The sequence below is a fragment of the Zalophus californianus genome, chromosome X, assembly GCF_009762305.2.
Source record: "Zalophus californianus isolate mZalCal1 chromosome X, mZalCal1.pri.v2, whole genome shotgun sequence".
In the NCBI taxonomy this organism is placed as follows: domain Eukaryota; kingdom Metazoa; phylum Chordata; class Mammalia; order Carnivora; family Otariidae; genus Zalophus; species Zalophus californianus.
Window position 1 is genome coordinate 7,906,482 of NC_045612.1, and position 19,208 is coordinate 7,925,689.

Here is a 19,208-nt window from a genome sequence, read left to right on the forward strand (position 1 = left end):
GTTAAATAGTAGCTTCCTCGAGTTTGACTAGCATGTGGCAGACGACACCAATTCAACACCAAGACTGTCTGATTCCAAAGACACGTATGTGAATGCTACTGTTGTGCCTGTTTTACAGATGAGAAAAGCCAGAAGCTTAAAGAGCTGATGTAACTTTTCAAACTAGTAGATGTCGAAGCTTGGATATAAACCCAACTCGGAGTCTAAACCTCGGGCTCTTGATCACACACAGCTCCACTGTCTCCGGCAGATACCTGTCGAAGGAATCATCACATCGTGAAGTGAAGGACAGGCCAAAAAGTCACTTTGTGAATGCCTGGGTTTCAACTATTGATCCGTATCTGGTTCCTTATTCCTATTTTGACAACCTTGGCACTGGTCTAAGCAACACCCGGGGACTCTTTACATCAAAGTTTTGTTAAGATGTTTTGCTTGAAGATAGAAGGAACAGAGAGTGTGGTGGTATTTATTTAAAGTACAAAATGCAAGTGGCCAACCTAGCTAGAAAAGATGGAATTACTGAGTTTTACATGGATTGAAATATTCTTCTCAAGTACATAGAAGGCATGTATCTGCTGCCACAGAAGTTCTCGACTATGGATGTCAGATGGGTATCCTGCTTTCTTTAATATGTGTTATACTCGGGTATCATCTCTTACGTGAAACCAGCAAACATTTGTCCCCACCCTGTGCCTCTTGCCAGCACTCCCACAGCTGAGATGTACTAAGACACTTAATCCACATAAAACAATATCTGTCCATTTAACTTGCTGGCCAGTGCACAGAGCTGGGAAATCCTCCTCCTTTACAAATACTATTGCTGTGTATATGAGGCCACAGACAGAGCCCTTCCTTCTTGCTCATCCGCCAAGCTCTGGCTCCTCGACAGTTAGTCATGGGTTACAAGTCTCTCCCAGTTACCGTCCTGTCTTCTCTTTCCTGTGTTTTTCCCTCCAGCCTCCCAGGAAGGCTTCTCCTTAAGCAGTGGGTAAGAGCATCTCCCTGCGGCCCCTCCATGGCACAGTGCCGAACCACAGGCGGGCTGAGTCCCACGTCCATCCATAGACTCTGGTGGTGCTGACTAGCTCGCTGTCAGTGCTAGGAGCTTGCTCATCTCTGGCCTGGGTCACTCGTGGTCCTATAACAAAACAGATCAATAAGGAACACTGGCACATTACCAGAAGAGAAACAAACAGCGAGATCCATATCTGAGGAGAAGCAGGGACGACTAGAGAGGCAGTGAGGACAGGAACGGGCAAAGGGCAGGGCACACTGACGTCTGGATGTGAAGCACGCGGTGGTCAGGGGCAGGATGGCAGGGGGAGCCAGGCTCCCTCAGGAGGCAACAAAGCGTAGTCGCTAAAATCATACTTTCTAGAACCAGCCAGGTCTGAATTCAAAGCCTTATTTTTCTCCTTCCTCTGAGACGTTGGGCAAAGTCCCTTCCCTCAGTTTCCAAGTTGAAAAAGTGGAGGTTGTCCTACTTCCCAAAGTTAACTGTGGGGAAGACAGGAGATGCAGGGACAGGAAAGTCCCGGCACAGAGTAGGTGTTCAAAACTTGGCTGTTCACGTTCCTTTCTTTCCTTTCCGTAAGAAGCAGAACTAGGGCAGGGCAAGAGAGGAACAACTAAGCACAGTTTTGCCAGGAAGTTGCCCTCCCTGGGCTCAGCTCCGTCACCAACCCGGCCAACCCAGCATGAGTTTCAGAGTAGATCTTCAGTTAGATTTCTTTTTTCTTTTCTTTTAGATTTTATTTATTTATTTGAGAGAGAGAGAAAGATAATGAGAAAGAGCACAAGTGGGGAGGAGAGGGAGAAGCAGGCTCCCCGCGAAGCAAGGAGCCCGATGCGGGACTCAATTCCAGGAGCCCGGGATCATGACCTGAGCGGAAGGCAGGCACTTAACTGACTGAGTCACCCAGGCGCCCTCTTCAGTTAGATCTCTAATATGGCAGCTAATATTTACAAATTCTTGTTTCTACTGTACTTGAGGGTACTTGTAACAACTCTCTCTGCAGCAAGTGAAACATCACCATTGAGGGATTTTCCAGCACAATGTATTTAATGAATATTTTTAACTATTTGACTCAAGAGAAGCTCTATTAATTCATATGCACTAGAGAGCAAGATTGGGGAGGAATAGGAAGGAAGAGACAGCCAAGAGGGTTAAAAAGAACCACAGATTTGAGCATTCATTTAGCTCTGGGAAATCACCACGACAAAACAAATCAAATGAAAAAAAAGAAGTGAAGACTTTTGGAACCGCCCTTACATTCGTTGGAGGGTAGAGCATACTTAGACCCTTTTCAACACCTCTTTCAAATTTCCAGATATTTTCACGTAATAGCCAAATGATATGTAATCCATTACAACAACTGTCTCATTAAATCTAAATTAAGTCCTTAAGATACTTAAAATGTGATCAATTTTGTGCTGTATCATGTTCCTTCTGTGGCTTAAAATCATACAAAATTTGTTTTTTTTTTTTTTAAAGATTTTATTTATTTATTTGACAGAGAGAGACACAGCGAGAGAGGGAACACAAGCAGGGGGAGTGGGAGAGGGAGAAGCAGGCTTCCCACGGAGCAGGGAGCCCGATGTGGGGCTCGATCCCAGGACCCTGGAATCATGACCTGAGCCGAAGGCAGACGCTTAACGACTGAGCCACCCAGGCGCCCCCAAAATTTGTTTATGGTACATTTCTGCCCCAGTAAATCTGACAAGAGGAGGTCCTTATTATGATATCCCACTCCTTTGCCTGACAACTGTGTATTCTAGAAAGGGAAGGCTCAAGAGGCAAACTCATAACTCAGAAGAGGGTGAGGCATCCAATATCTTTAAAAGGGAATTTGAATTAGACCAACCCACCCATAAACGTGGTTACGATTAGTGACAGAGCATGATTCAGTTCACAAATGAAACTTTCCAACTGAGGTGTCTACCACTAATGTATTCAAATTAAGACACAAGGACTATGGGTACTTGTGTGTGCCTATGAGGTCATATAAAACTCATTATAGCTGTGTCTGGGGAAATCATTTATCTTCCGGCATTAATAATATTAAAAAAACTTATGGCTTTATGATAAATCATTTAATCAGGCTATAGTTCCAAAAACTTACTTTTTAATTATAATATTAAAGGCACCTTTAATTGATGTGCCTGCTTAAAATGAACAATACTAGTGACAGAGCTCTAGAAACAATTAAGATAATCCTGTCAGAATGAATAAAAATGGCATATTCTTTGCCCAAAATACCTGCTGGAATCCAGGATTCTCTTCTCTTGTTTTCCTTTCCCTATTCTTCTCAAAGGTCATCCATTGAAAAGGAGTCCATTCCTCATTTGTTACTGGCTCCAGCTAAAGCTGTGCAGAGGAAGAGATCTAAAGTATGGGTCAAGGGGCGCCTGGGTGGCTCAGTCATTAAGCGGCTGCCTTTGGCTCAGGTCATGATCCCAAGGTCCTGGGATCGAGCCCCGCATCGGGCTCCCTGCCCCACGGGAAGCCTGCTTCTCCCTCTCCCACTCCCCCGCTTGTGTTCCCTTTCTCGCTGTGTCTCTCTCTGTCAAATAAATAAGTAAAATCTTCAAAAAAAAAAAAAAAAAAAGATACAGGTTTCCTGGGCGCCTGGGTGGCTCAGTGGTTAGGCGTCTGCCTTCGGCTCAGGTCATGATCCCAGGGTCCTGGGATGGAGTCCCGTGTTGGGCGGGAAGCCTGCTTCTCCCTCTCCCACTCCCCCTGCTTGTGTTCTCTCTCTCGATGTGTCTCTCTCTGTCAAATAAATAAGTGAAATCTTCAAAAAATTAAAAAATTAAAAAAAAAGTATGGGTCAAGCTCAGGGGTGCGGATATGCTGCTCTCCCATTCTCTCAAGTACCACCGTATAGTCTATTAGAGTTAAAAGATGACTTAACTCTCTAGGAAGAAAGATCTTCATAATGAAGCCAGGGATATTCTTTCAATGATAAAGCTCCATAGATTTTCAGTTCAGACCATTGAAGGCCACCCAATTCTGGTACGTGGCACACCATTTGAGATGAGTAGTGTCCTTCTCAAGCAGCACAACATTTATGGTTCTTTTATTCTCCTAAGTGTTTTTAATTTTTTTTTTATTTTTAAAGGTTTTATCCACCTATTTGAGAGAGAGAGAGAGGGAAGGGGGGGGAGAGAGAGAGAGAGAGAGCGAGCACCCGAGTGGGGGAGGGGGCAGAGGGAGAGGGAGAAGCAGACTCTCCGCTGAGCAGGGAGCCCGAAGCAGGTCTTGATCCCAGGACCCCAGGATCATGACCTGAGCCGAAGGCAGACGCTTAACTGACGGAGCCACCCAGGCGCCCCTCTCCTAAGTGTTTCTAGAGGAAGGGTGTGCTGGGCAGGACATGCATCTCATCCTCTTTATTAAGCACTTACTGTCAGGAAATGAGGTAAGGGCTGTGCTTGTATTACCTTGTATAACATTTATTTCTTTTTTTTAAAGATTTTATTTATTTATTTGACAGAGAGAGACACAGCGAGAGAGGGAACACAAGCAGAGGGAGTGGGAGAGGGAGAAGCAGGCTTCCCGCCCAACACGGGACTCCATCCCAGGACCCTGGGATCATGACCTGAGCCGAAGGCAGACGCTTCACCGACTGAGCCACCCAGGCGCCCCAAATAAATAAAATCTTAAAAAAAAAAAAAAGCAATGGTTCATATACCCAGGCATGGTATATTATATTTACACTTCTCGTTTTATAGGCACATTTTTTTCTAGCTAAAACTTTAAGCTCAGGACAAAATAGCTTATGTTAATGGTTAATGAGGAAAGTTAGGGTATTATTCAGGGTTCTCCAGAGAAACAGAACCAACAGGATATATACATATAAAGAGATTTATTCTAAGGAATTGGCTCACATGATTATGGGGACTGACAAGTCCCAAGAAGGGCAGGGTGCATTGGCAAGCGGGAGGCCCAGGAGAGCTGATGGTGTAGTTACAGTCAGGAGGCCAGCAGGCTAGAGACCCTAGAAGAGCCCATGTTTCAGTGTGAGCCAGAAAGCAGGAGAAAAATGTGTCCTGATTCGAAGGCAGTTAGGCAGAAGGAGTTCTTTCTTACTCAGGGAAGGATCAGTCTTTTTGTTCAATGCACTGGATGAGGCTCGCCCACTTTAGGGAGAGAAATCTGCTTTACTCAGCCTGGCAGTTTAAATATTGATCTTATGCAAAAACATCCTCATAGAAACACCCAGAAAATAATGTTTGACCAAATATCTGGGCACCCTGTGGCCCAGTGAAGTTGACACATAAAATTAACCATCATAGTTAGCATTGCCCTGCTGCCCTGTGCATGATTATAAAGAAAAACATCATTAAAAGAAATTGAATTTCAATTTAACATTTAAGCACGTTTTATTTAGCTTCCTAAATTTAAAAACACACACATCTTTCTCTTCTTGGGATCTGCTAGTACTGGGGGCTATTTCTATATCATTTCATGAAAATTGCATGTGATTTCTCAGAATCTATTAAGAGTTTTTTCTTTTTTATAGTTAATGTATAGCCGCTTATGTGTGAGAAATGGTTTTATAAATAAATGGAATAGATTCTGATACCTATCAGTTTCTATGATAAGGGGAAAATGAAAAGAATAAGGAATTTTGTTCCCAAATCATTGATTTAATGCAGTCTTATTTCTGGCAGAAATTATTTTTAATATTTAGATCTACTTAAATAAGGCCCTGTTTCTACAAGGTGAAACCACAACCGGATTTATTGTGGGAAAGTAAAATTGTTCCTGTGAACTGAGCTGATTAATTCAGCCAAATTACAGGGTCAGAAAACCAGTAAGCAATATAGCTAGCACTCAAACCAACTCTTACTCACTGAGCTCTACTATCAGCCTAAAATAGAGGGTTTGCCATGTGCGTTACTTTCAAAGGTTTTGTTTATTTTAGCATTTTCTTAGTTTAAAGTACCTCTCCTTGCTTCCTCTTGCTATTGAAATCTTTGGAAGCTCAATGCAAAAGCCAGCTTCTCAAATAAACCTTCCCTAATACCCAGTTGGAATGCCTCTCTACTCTGTTGGTTTTTTCAACACCATCCTGCATGAGTTTTTATCAAGCTCATTGTTTGATTTCACATCTGTCTCCCCTGTTGGATGGGGAGATCCCTATGAATTCACAGGATCTACCATGACGTCCTATATATAGGTGTTCAATAACTATTGAGTGAATGCTTCTCAACCAAATTTACCTAGGTGGCAGAGGAATACCAACCAGCTACTCAATGCTACAGAGGCACTGGATGGGAGCTGAAAGACCTGGATTTGGGTCCCACTCTAACTACTTCCTAGCTCTGAGCTTGGGGCCTTAGAGAACTCACTTCCTTACTTTGAGTTTACTTTAAAATGAAGCACTTACACAGGATGATGTCTTCATTCCCTTCTTATTCCAGCTATGATACGACACATGACTCTTCTCCTTCCATCTTCCTTCCTTCCTTCCTTTCTCTGAGCACTTAATGACTATTTACTATGTACCTAGGCATTCAAAACACAGGTCATTCATGACCTTGTTCATTTAATGGGAATATATCCATTTTTTGATTCTCCGCCATTGCAAGGTATGTTTCTTCGGTCACCGGGGTGGGATTCAGTGGAAGAGTCAGGACTCTTTTTGGTTTTTCATAAACAGAGGTTACAGCAATGAGCTGTACTAGAATCCCTGGTGTTTTAGAAAATCAGCCATCCTGTTTTGTTTTTTTTTCCTCATAGTTTAGGAATAAATGTCTGGACAAAAAGAAAAAAATCCAGGAAAAAATGTGATTCAATTCTGTTATTGTTGCCCTGGCATAACACTGGTTATATTGGCAGATTCATCTCTATTTCATTTCCAAAAGTCATTGTACTATAATGGTTCTACCTCCATCCTTAAGTTACTGAGGCTCATGAAATCAAGACCCATTAAGAGACCATGCCAATGAAAATCTGTCAGTATTATGGCCATTTTGTTATTAAAATGAACCAGATTTGAAGCCAATATGATTGTTCCCTTATCACATTTGCAAGTATTCTTTTTTTTTTTTTTTTTGCATTTGCAAGTATTCTAAAGAACAGTAATGCCCAATTTGGTGAGGCATGGTGAAACCAGCACTCACATGTACCGTTAAGGAGACTATAAATCAGCATTATCTTTCTGAGACGAACTTTTACAAAATATATTCGAGCCTTGAAATGCTCCAAATTCTTTTACCCAGTAATTTCATTGCTAGGAATTGAATTTAAAATTATCAGGAGTTGTCAAACCATGATCTATCCATATGATACTATTCAATATATCTATATTAGTGAGAAGAGAAGAGGTTATTCTGCCATCACAAATCAACCTAGAAATTCCAGTGGCTTTACCAAAATAAAGGTCTATTTCTCATTTGTGCTCCCTGTTCAACATGGAGTAGCGGGAATCTCAGTTCCACAGTCACTGTGACACAAAGGTGAAAAATCCGCCATAGAATGACCCCATCACTGAGCAGAAAAAGAAATAAATTGGTGGGTGGCACATGCTGACTCTTCTACACTTTGGTCCAGAAGTTTATTCCTGATTTTTTGTCTTTTCTTATGCCCAATGGCCAGAATTAATCATGTAGCCCTATCTAACAGCAGAGAGGATGGGAAATGCACAGGGCCAAACGGGAATGCTCGGTAAGCACCAATATCTCTATCATAGCAGTTAAAAAGAACACTTTTTTTAAAGTTATAACAGAATGAAATGCTCATGATAAGAAAGTGGGAAAGCAGGCTTAATCTGTGTTGAATGTAATTTCAGATTTATAAAAAATATACTTTTTACTTAATGCATTTTGAAAATATTCTTCAATTAAATGGTTTACTTTTTTAATATATTTATTTTTTTTAAGATTTTATTTATTTATTTGAGAGAGAGAATGAGATAGAGAGCATGAGAGGGGTTAGGGTCCGAGGGAGAAGCAGACTCCCTGCCGAGCAGGGAGCCCGATGCGGGACTCGACCCCGGGACTCCAGGATCATGACCTGAGCCGAAGGCAGTCGCTTAACCGACTGAGCCACCCAGGCGCCCCATAATATATTTATTTTTTTAAAGATTTTATTTATTTATTTCACAGAGAGAGAGAGAGCACAAGTAGGCAGGGTGGCAGGCAGAAGGAGAAGCAGGCTCCCCGCGGAGCAGGGAGCCCAATGTGGGGCTCGATCCCAGGACTCCGGGATCGTGACCTGAGCCGAAGGCAGATGCTTATTGACTGAGCCACCCAGGCGCCCCTGGTTTACTTTTATAATAAGATTATTTTTGAATAATTATCATTTGGCTTTTGATACTCAAATTCAAACTTCTTTTTGTCTTTATTACTATCTACTTTAGTCAGATGCCAGGTAGGTCCTGAGGATACAGAGGTGGACTTGATGGTCCTTGGCCTCAAGAAGTTCACGTCAAATGGGGGAGAAAACTACATAAAGTCAGCTGCAAGACAGCACCAGTACTGCGAAGGGGTACAGGACTACACCTGAAGAGCTGTGAGAGCACAGGGAGTAGAGGATGGCCAAGAGAAGCCTTAGAGAATGCTAACAATGAGAAGATATTTGTTCTGAGTTTTAAAGGGGGTACAGGAGCTTGCAACATAAAAGCTCCCCAACAGGTCTTGTCCTGAGTTTTGAAACCTACATTATTTTTACCTTATTTCCAGCCTTGTAAGATATTAGAAGCCTCATCTCCACAAGCAAATGGGGACTAGAGTAGTTATGTGCCCTAAAGCTAAGATCTACAAGGCCTAGGTTAGAGCCACAGGTACCCATACGGTCTTTACACTGGATCCCACCTGACACGCCGAGTCTCTAGTGATAACTACTTAACTTCTTCACTGGAAAGATTCTGAACCATAGCATACAAGGCTTAGGCTCTTAGAAGGCCCCACTCTTCCCCCTGCCAAGTTAACCGTGACACAGTAACCTGCCTGGTTACAAGTATCTCCTTTGCCCAGGTGCCTGCTACCTTTTCTTTTTTTTTTTTTTTAGATTTTATTTTTAAGGAGTGCCCAGGTGGCTCAGTCGTTAAGCATCCATCTTTGGCTCAAGTCATGATCCCAGGGTCCTGGGATTGAGCACGGCATTAGACTCCCTGCTCAGTGGGGAGCCTGCTTCTCCCTCTCCCTCTGCCCCTCCCTCCTGCTTGTGCTCGCGCTCTCTCTCTCTCTCTCTCTCTCTCTCTCTCTCTCTCTCTCTGTCAAATAAATAAATAAATAATCTTTTAAAAAATTTATTTCTAGGTAATCTCTACACCCAATGTGGGGCTTGAACTTACAACCTCGAGATCAAGTTGCATATTCTACTGACTGACCCAGCCAAGCACCCCCCAGGTACCTGCTACTTTGTCACTTCCACCAGAAGGTGCATACCTCGAATATCAGTATCAGCCCCAACTGAACACAACTTCCCTGCATCATCTTTGGAAACTGTGATTTGGACCACTGCCTGCTTTTGGGGGCAATGTATAGATATTGTCAATTCTTTTGGAGGATCTCACCCCTTGAAGTGCCAGCATCCTCTTCAATTAAAGCCATCTTGGTTTTACCGTAGTTCTCAACTATTCCTTACTAGACCAGAGGTATGACTTGTGACCAGTGTCCCATTAATATTTATCATCTGCACCAAACACATTTACAGCCATTTCAGTGTAATGGCTTATTAAACTGGCACAATAATGATTTTTGAACACAGATTGTGTTCATAAGAAATGTGAAATCATTTGCATCTATAAAATGTGATTATCTTTAGATTGCTCATTTTAGAGAAAAACATTTTGTACTTAGCACAATGAGAGATTACTCCATAACTCCTCACTGTTTCTAATGGTTAATGATGCAAACTAACAATGCCCCAGCATGACATTTATCATTTCAAGATGGACAGCATAACTGGAAAAATGTTTCCAACTTAATAAAAAATATATAAAATATTAGTTCAGGCGCTATCGTGAAAATCAACAACAAAAAGAAATGCAGTTAGATTAACAGGAACCGACTACACACATTTTTCTTGTGTCGAGAGTACACATACCAAGAGAAAGTAACTTCACTGCCACAACCATCAAGTTGAGAGGTTAGTATTTCAAAAGTATTTCACTGCATAATTAGCACACAGAGCCTGCTAACATTGTAGGAATGGCAACAGTATTGAAGATTTCAAGACGAAAAAAAAAATGCATACAAAAAGTGTGTGTGTGTGTGTGTGTGTGTGCGCGTGTATGTGTGTGGAACAGCTAGCTACCCAATCAACTCACAGTAATAAACATTCATGGGCAATAATTTTATACAATAACATAGAACATTAGGTTTCAATTTTTAAAAGACAATTTGCTTATAGAGTTCTTATGGATTAAAAGCAAAACTAATGTTTTATGCATTCAGATTTAAATTTAAAGAAAGGCATTTATTTCACTCTCAGGAATATGCTTCAGGTTATTTTTTAAATCTTTCTTTTAACATCACCAAATTATACTCTAAAGCAGAGGTCTGCAAACCACGGCCTACAGGCCAAATCCAGCCTACCACTGGCTTCTATCAATAAAGTTTTAGTACAATACAGCTGTGCCCATTGGCTTATATGTACTATGTATTTCTTTTTCTTTTTTTTACACATCACAGTGACAGAGTTGAATACTTTTAACAGAGTGCATATGACCCACAAAGTCTAAGGCCTTTACTATTTGGCCCTTCCCAGAAAAAGTTTGCTGGTTGGTCCCTCCTCTAGAGCGGCAGTGTCTAATACGGTAGCCACCAGCCACAAGTGACTATTTACATTTAAATTAATTAAAATTAAATAAAATTTAAAATTCAGTTCCTCAGTTACCCTAGCCACATTTCACATGCGGTATGTACCTTCACCATTGTCATTAATGAGAGTCTGTTAGGAATGCAGGATTCGGGGCCCTACTACATCAGAATCTCCAGTTTAACAAGATCCCCAGGTGATTCCTATGCACATTAGTGATGGAGCAGGAGTTCTGGGGGAGTGAAGAGGGTAAATAGAAGGGGAGCCAAGGACTTCGTAAGAGAGGAAAGTGCCATCACCGCGGAGGAACAAAACCCAGCAAGGTCCCCCACGACAGAGACTCTGCTAGCTGACAAACTGTCCTTCCCTGAGCACCCACTGCGTGCAGCCACCAGAAACCGAGCACCGTACCTGTGCGGAGCCAGTGATGTCCAGAAAGGACTTTTGTGTTGTTGTTGCTGTTATTACTGCCATTAATATTAAGGCTCCCGATGGCATCATGATCTGAGGACAGCTACGCAAAATGAAAGCTTAGAAAGCCCTAAGACTCTGAAAGAGAAGGCACTCTAGGCGTCCCTGTACTGAGGAACCGTGTGCATGTGTGTGGCTGAGGGCAGACCAGGCAGATGTTTCTTGGTGTCCGAGTGTCTTCAACCTAGGGCTCAAGTTTCCTTCCCTTCCCCCAGCCGCAGGGAGAGCAATTCATCTGTAGACCAAACTAGCGGAAATGCCTTCTGGCTTTTGTTTTGTTTTGTTTATTCTGGGTTCAGAACTCTGAAGACTAAGGAGGAATGAGAGCAGCCTTCAAATCAGTCTATTCTGAAAAGGATCCCCGGTTCCAGCAGCTTACAGTGATGCACAGAACTACTGGTACTGAAGGTGCAGATGTTGGCCCACTATCCCGAGGACCTGCCTGTCACAGCCAAAGGCCAGAGGACTCGTCAACCCTGCCAGGGTGCTGGAGGAAGGCTTTCTATCACAGCCGTGATTTTCACCCAAGTGGACAAACCCGCATCACTGGGGGTGGGCATGAGGGTGGGAAAGGGGCCAGTTTGTGTCGTCTGAGAAAGCACATTATGAAGTGATCTTCACCCAGGTATTTAGAAATGTGAAGTCGCAATCAAGGACATTGATTTTTGTGTTTATTAAAACGTGGTATGAATTTTGAAATGTTAAGTGTCTTCTAAGTGGAGGTGGAAATGGCTTCACAGGGTTATGCTCACAACCTTGGTGGATTTGCTCTGGTCCAAGGTCTAACACTTGGCACTGAAGACTCAGAAACCTGAACGAGTCACATGGGGAGGGCAGAGGTGAATCTGCCCACGGCTCAAGAGTTGCACTCGTGTTAATCAAGCTCACGAGAATAATGTATAAAACCCAAATGCTAATTTATTAATGTACAATGAAAAACATGTCACAGGAATCAAATAGTGGGCACTACTTCCTTTCCCTCCTTTTCTCCCTATAGGTATATATACCTATAATTCAAAGTATAATCTGAATGTTAATTTAATATACAGGGAGACTTACTACTGTCACAGGACCTAGATCATTTTAAGGACAGCATATTCTTTCTCTCCTTTGGCAAACATATATTTGAATCCAAGCCTTAATCAAATGAGTACTTTGTGATGTTTTATGGAGTCAGCTAAAGATAACCTTTCGTATGGCTTTCACGGTAGGAATTTCTTGCTAAAGAAAGAGAAAAACTTGCTTCTGACATTGCTTTCATTTATTTATGCATTTGCCCATTCATTCAACATATTTAAGTGTCCACCTTGTACTAGGCTCTCCCTAATAGGCATTAGGCATACAAGTGTGAACAAAACAGGTCCCAAACCAAACTATTCTCATGGAGCTTATATTTCAGATGGACAATCACATAAAGGGAGACAAAGCAGGGAAGGGAGATAGAGATTTGGTGGGGGGGGGGGGTGGATTTTAAACCAGTGATCAGAGAAGGGCTCAACCACAAGTTTTCTCCAGTTTCCTTAGCTAACCCTACCCTTCCCCCATCTTATGCATGACACATTCTTACTTTAGCAGCATTCAGTGTGAGCGAAATCCTGAAACCTTAAAATCTATGGTCTCGGGGCGCCTGGGTGGCTCAGTCGTTAAGCGTCTGCCTTCCGCTCAGGTCATGATCCCAGGGTCCTGGGATCGAGCCCCACATTGGGCTCCCTGCGCGGCAGGAAGCCTGCTTCTCCCTCTCCCACTCCCCCTGCTTGTGTTCCCTCTTTCGCTGTGTCTCTCTCTGTCAAATAAATAAATAAAATCTTAAAAAAAAAAAATCTATTGTGTCTCTTTAAGGCAATTCGCAATCTCGACCAGCGCTGTAGAATCCTTTGGGGAGCTCTTAATAAAACACCTGGGCCCCACCCTGGCCCAATTAAATAAGAATGTCTGGTAGCCAGCCTGGGGCATCAGTATTTTTTTAAGAGCTCCCCAGGTGATTCTAATATGCAGCCAAAGCTGAGAATCTTCGCTTTAAGGTGACTTTGCTTTAATACAGTGTATGTGGAGCTTAAAGTTTAATTCTTTAAAGGTAATCTTCCTATTTTGGGAGCAACATACCTCGCTCCTCCAAATTCTGCAGCAGGAAAATAAAGTATATTCTCTTTAAACGGCTACATGCGGAACAAAGAGTTTTGATGGCTATGATTCAATACCCTTTACCAATTTCTAAAACAGGATCAGAAAATAAGTGCCAAACAATGCTTTTTAAAAAAAGATAAATTTGAAAAATACAAAAACGTTCTCCAAAACTAGGATCTCCTTCCTAGCAGATTTCTTCTTACCAATAATACAGCTCCCACTCTTGGTTCAGCAGGCTCCTCGGTATTAAAGGTTGCGCCTCCTTCTCCCTTGGAGACCAGAAGTTTGAGTTAGTAATCTAGCTGCAGTCACATTTAGCTATTGATTTGTTTCAGCTCCAAGACAAGTACTGCCTTGAGAATTACAGCGCTTGGTTGCTGGGTGCCAAGGGGATTTCCACATATCTTCTCTGAGGGAGACTGTTTACAGGAAATTCACAAAGCCGTAATGCACACTACCGGTGGCTAACTGCATCATTAATACGGAAGAGACCAGATCTCTATGATGGTGCAATGCAAGAGTTCAGTGTAATCCAGAACTTCAGAAAGGAGATGTTGCTGATATCCATAGAAAAGCAATAAGAAATGGGGTGGTAGGATTGGCTGAATAGCTGGTCCCACTACCTGGCCGATCTGAAAATTGCCAAGGACGGCATTAGCTAGGAGAGCCCAAATTTGATTCACCCCCAAACTAACACCTGTCAAGGTTTGCTCATGAGAAAGTTGAACTGTAGTATTTGTCTTGCCTTCTCTTGAGATATACATGGGTTTTGGGGTAAAGGAAAAGCTCTCCTTCAGGGGTGCACCAGAAAGCCATGGCCTACAGGAATCTCACTGAGAATATGAATCCCTTCTCGAGGCAGGCAGAGCAGCCGCAGAGAGAGGAGACAATGAGACCTTCGAGTACCTACCACAGCTGCGCGGGGAGGCTCTTCTCGCCTGTGGCTTCTTGCATGAGTTCCTTCGCTTGAAAGAATTTTTGCTTCCAAGTGTAGAGAGGAAAAAACAACCAGTTTGGCTCCAGGACACAGGTCATGAAAGCATCTTCTGTGTGTCCAATCGAGGAGACGCCCCTCTGTCAAAATGGGGGAAGATCTAGCTTGAGATTCCTATAACAACTCCCCCACTCAATTCTGAGCCCTTGAGTCATTTGAATAAAAGGGGAAAGAAGGTAGAGGATACATATGCTAAGGGCTCACAACGCACCAGACATTTGACATATATTGATGTCATCTGTGGTGGGTTGACTAGTAGCCACCCCCTCCCAAATTCACTACCCATCCAGAACGTCAGAATGTGACCTGATTTTAAAATAAGGTCTTTGCAGATGTAATTGATTAAGGATCTCAAGATGATATGAAACTGGAATTAGGGTGATCTCCTGATTCAGTGACTGTAAGCCCTGAAAGGAGAGGAGAGGAAAGCCGTGGGAAGGCGGACAGAGGCAGGAATTGAAGTCATGCGGCCAAAGCCAAGGAACATTTGGGACCACCGGAAGCGGGAAGGCAGAAGGAAGTCTTCCCACTCGAGCCTGCAGAGGGAGCAGGGTCCTGCCAACACCATGATTTCGGACTTCTGGCCTCTAGGTCTGTGAAAAAAGAAATTCCTGGTGTTTTCGGCCATCTAGCTTGTGGTAATTCGTTCGGGTGGCCCTAGGAGACGAATACACCATCCAATCCAAAACAAATTTATGAGAAACACATGCTGATCCTCACTTTACAGGTGAGGAAGCTGAAGCCACGCAGCAGTGGAAAACAATTTAAAATTCATACCTGTCTGGCATTAAGGCTCCTTCCCTTTTCAGTAACAGACACTGCTTGTGGAATAAGGAAAAGCCTTCATCAATTGCCTTCCAAGCCTGAGCCTCTGAAGCTTTAATATGCCTATGAATCATGGGGGCCCAGGGGGGGGTGCTCTATTAAAACGCAGCTGCTGAGTCCATAGGTCTGGAAGGTGCCTAATATTCTACATTTCCAACATGGTGCATAGGTCAGCACTTAGGTAATACTTTGGGACCTAAATCAACGGTCAGAAAAGTATTTCTGCGAGGAGTCAGATTGTAAATACACCAGTCCCGCCTCCACCACCATCCGCGCGGGATCCCTTGCAGTAGACCCCCTAGTGGATGCCTGAAACCACGGATAGTACTAAGCCCTATATAGACTGTTTTTTCCTATATATACAGACCTGTGGTAAGTTTATAAATTAAGCACAATAAGAGATTAACAACAATAATAATAAAATAGAACAATTATATTGTAATAAAAGCTATGTGAATGTGGTCTCTCTCAAAATATGTTACTGTACTCACCCTTCTTGTGATGATGCGAGATGACAAAATGCCCACGGGAGGAGACGCAGAGAGGTGAATGACGTAGGCGTCGTGACGCAGCGTCAGGCTACTGTCGACCTTCTGACGCTGCAGAAGGATCACCTGGCATCGGACCACGGTTGACTGAGAAACTGAAAGGTCCCAAAGCAAAATCTCGGATAAGGGAGGCTTCTGTATTCTCAGCCTTTGCGGGGCCATACTGTCTCTGTCCCAGCCCTGTAACCGTGCCATTGTAGCATCAAAGCACAAACAACACGCAAACGAGTGGGCACAGGGGGGCCTGGGTGGCTCAGGCATTGAGCGATTGCTCTGGGCTCAGGTCATGGTCCCAGGGTCCTGGGATCGAAACCCCGCATCGGGCTCCCTGCTCGGCGGGAAGCCTGCTTCTCCCTCTCCCACTCCCCCTGCTTGTGTTCCCTCTCTCGCTGTGTCTCTCTCTGTCAAAAAGAAAAAAAAAAAGTCATAGCTGTGTCTCATTAAAACTATAAGCATAAAAATTTCAATGTCATAATTTTCCTGTGCCATGAAATATTATTCTTCCAATTGTTTAACCATTAAAAAAATGTAAAAAAAAAAAAAATTCTTAGCTCATAGGCAATACCAAAAGAGGTGGCTTGCTGGATTTGGCATTCAGGCCATGGTTTGCTGACCCCTGTTCTAAATTATTAAGACCTAGTGGTGGCATGGTGTGGAGGAGGTTATCTTATTTTTAAAGAGGCTGCAGCATATTTGAAAGACATTGTGGAGTAGGGATGAGAAACTCCAGGTTTTACAACCTACCCGTGTCCCTTATTAGCAAATGACTTCTCTACGCTGCCTCCTTTTTTCATATATTCACTGGAATTGATAAAAATAAATTTCTTTATCTTCCTGGGTTGTCTGCATTTAAAAACGGAAAAAGATACTCCTTAACTCCCCTTTCTGCCAGTTCTTCCTAGCCCCTCCTTTGTTCTGCTTTCCCTACGAATTTACTCCCTCCAGGCAAATGAGTTGAGATGAGAACATTAATTTATGTGGACTTGTGTCTACATCAATCTTAGAAAAAGGTGCCAGTGTGCTTTGAAGGCCTGTACATCATAAAACCAGAACCACTGGAAATAGATACCCATACACCTACAATAAACAGACCCCAGTGCCAAAGAGGCATGTGAGAGGGTCCGGGGAATGGTGGCTGGGTGGCAGGGGAAGGACAAAGGATTATGAGGGCTGGGGGCAGAAGTAGGCAAAGGGAATAGGGAGTACAAGGAAAAGACACCAGAAACAAGGATGGAGGCTGAGGACGTAGCAACCTCTGTGTCACCAGCACTGGGACCCAGATCACTGTGGAGATGCTTCTGTGTGTATCACTAGATATACACGGTGTATACACCAAAGGCATTTGACCCCAACATTCCCACTCCAAAGTCCCCTTGCAGAGCCAGAAGAGGCTTGACTCAGAGTAACTCTTCCTATGAAGTCCATCTTGAATAAAATCCTCCTCTAATGGTGAGCCACAAAAATGACCCGGGACACATCTGACCCACATTAATTAATTGCTCAGAGATAATCTCTAATTTGGAAGTCTGCCTTCTAATTTGCTGGTTGGAAGTCAACAAGGCATGGTAGCCAGGTCTCACCTTCAGTTCGGCAAGCATTTCCAGAGCACTTAGGCACAGCACGACACCTCATCTCCATAAATGGCTTCAAAGGGAGAAGCGCATAGCTCAGGTCCCCAAGGAGCTTACAGTCTACAATGAGAGGCAGGCATGCCAATAAATAACTGTGCTATAATACGGAACACCCACAATCAAAACAGAAACATACATGCGGGGTTCAACAAGCAGGAGTGGGGCAGAAGTGATTTATTCTAGCTGGGGCCAAGGGAGCAAGGCTAATGGAACACAGACTGGGCAGAGAAGCCCCCAGGAAGATTTTGAAGAATAGCTAATACATACAGTGTGCTTCTTTGGGGCCAGGCAGTGGGTTACATTAACTCTTTTGATCCTCACAACAACCCGGTCTCTCTCTTTCCCTAGAAGTTGCAGTGGGGATCGAGAGACACCGGCCAGTCTCTGCCAGTGGCCTGGACTGGAGACACACACGTGCGGGAGGTCTGGATGGGCCACGTCAGGCTGTGCAGACACTGAAGCCCTCCAAACCGTCCTGTAGGGAATGGCAGAGACGGAGAATGAGAATGCGTGAAGGGACGTGCAAACAGAAGCGAAGACGAACAGATGGCATGAGCACGCGAGAGAAAAGGAGGCAGGCTGGCGAGTTTTCCCTCAATGTCACGTGGTCTTAGTTCAAACAGCTCATGGGGCAACTCAGTAGGTCTCCGAGAGAATCTTATTGGCACAACTTTTTTTTTTTAAGATTTTTTATTTATTTATTTGAGGGGGTAGAGAGAGTGCATGAGCAGGGGGAAGGGGCAGAGGGAGAAGCAGACTCCCTGACAAGCGGGGAGCCCGACGTGGGGCTCAATTCCAGGACCCCAAGATCATGACCAGAGCCAAAGGCAGACGCTTAACTGACTGAGCCACCCAGGTGTCCCTTATTGGCACAGTTTGTTGTATTTCCAACCCCAGTCTTCCTAGCCATAGCCGTAGCCTATCAGACCATGTAACCCGACTTCCAGCATGTGGATGCCAAGGCAGTGAGTGGAACTCGAGAGAAGCAGAATTCAAACAGTAGCAGATAGAAGCCTGGGTCTCCCACGTGCTTTCCAGTGCCCGCTTTGTGATGCCCAGCCATCCCCCTGCCCTCAGACTCCATGAGATGCCTCAGCCTCTTACCAATCACATTCCCGGTTCTCTTTTGTGGGAGTTTAGAGGAGCAGTTCCAGTTAGTTGCAACCCAAAGAATCTTACTTAAAACATAAAAGGGGAATCGGGCAATTATTTTTCAGGAGGAGAACTTTTCAGCATGCCAGCTTTTGTTTCATTCCCAGCTGTGTATTCTGACTTTGCAAAATTTGGCACACAAGGAATCTTTTTCACAAGATTGTAATGCTAAAGAATAAGAACTTAAGTGCTTTGGGTAATATGATTTAACATTTCTCTTTCTGCACCACGTTCCCTATTTTTAGACCCTCTGTTGCAGGACTGCCAGCAGGTAAGAAGCCATATAGTACAGATTCCTTTGTGTACGAAACTCAACAGAACATGCTAGATTCATCCAGTGAAAGGCTCCCTTGTCCCATGTTGTTTACCCAGAGAAAAACCAGACCCAGTTGCCACTCGATGTGATTTTCGCATGTGCTCGGTTTTTCCAAAAGGTCCTCCTTGTGTCCTATTTGCAATATGAACAATGGAGAGAGAAGAATCTTTGAGATTGGGTTTGAAACCCATATTCGGGTATGAGCAAGTGTATCCAGGCCTGCTGGAAGCTGAGGCTTTTTATTCAACCTCATTCTGTTGAGGAGCAGACAAGGCCCTGGAAATGAAAGTGCTTTGTAATCTCATCATCTGTGTAAACGTGAGGAAGTAGGGGAGAAAAGGGGGAGGGTTGAAGGGGACACTGACATTGGTTG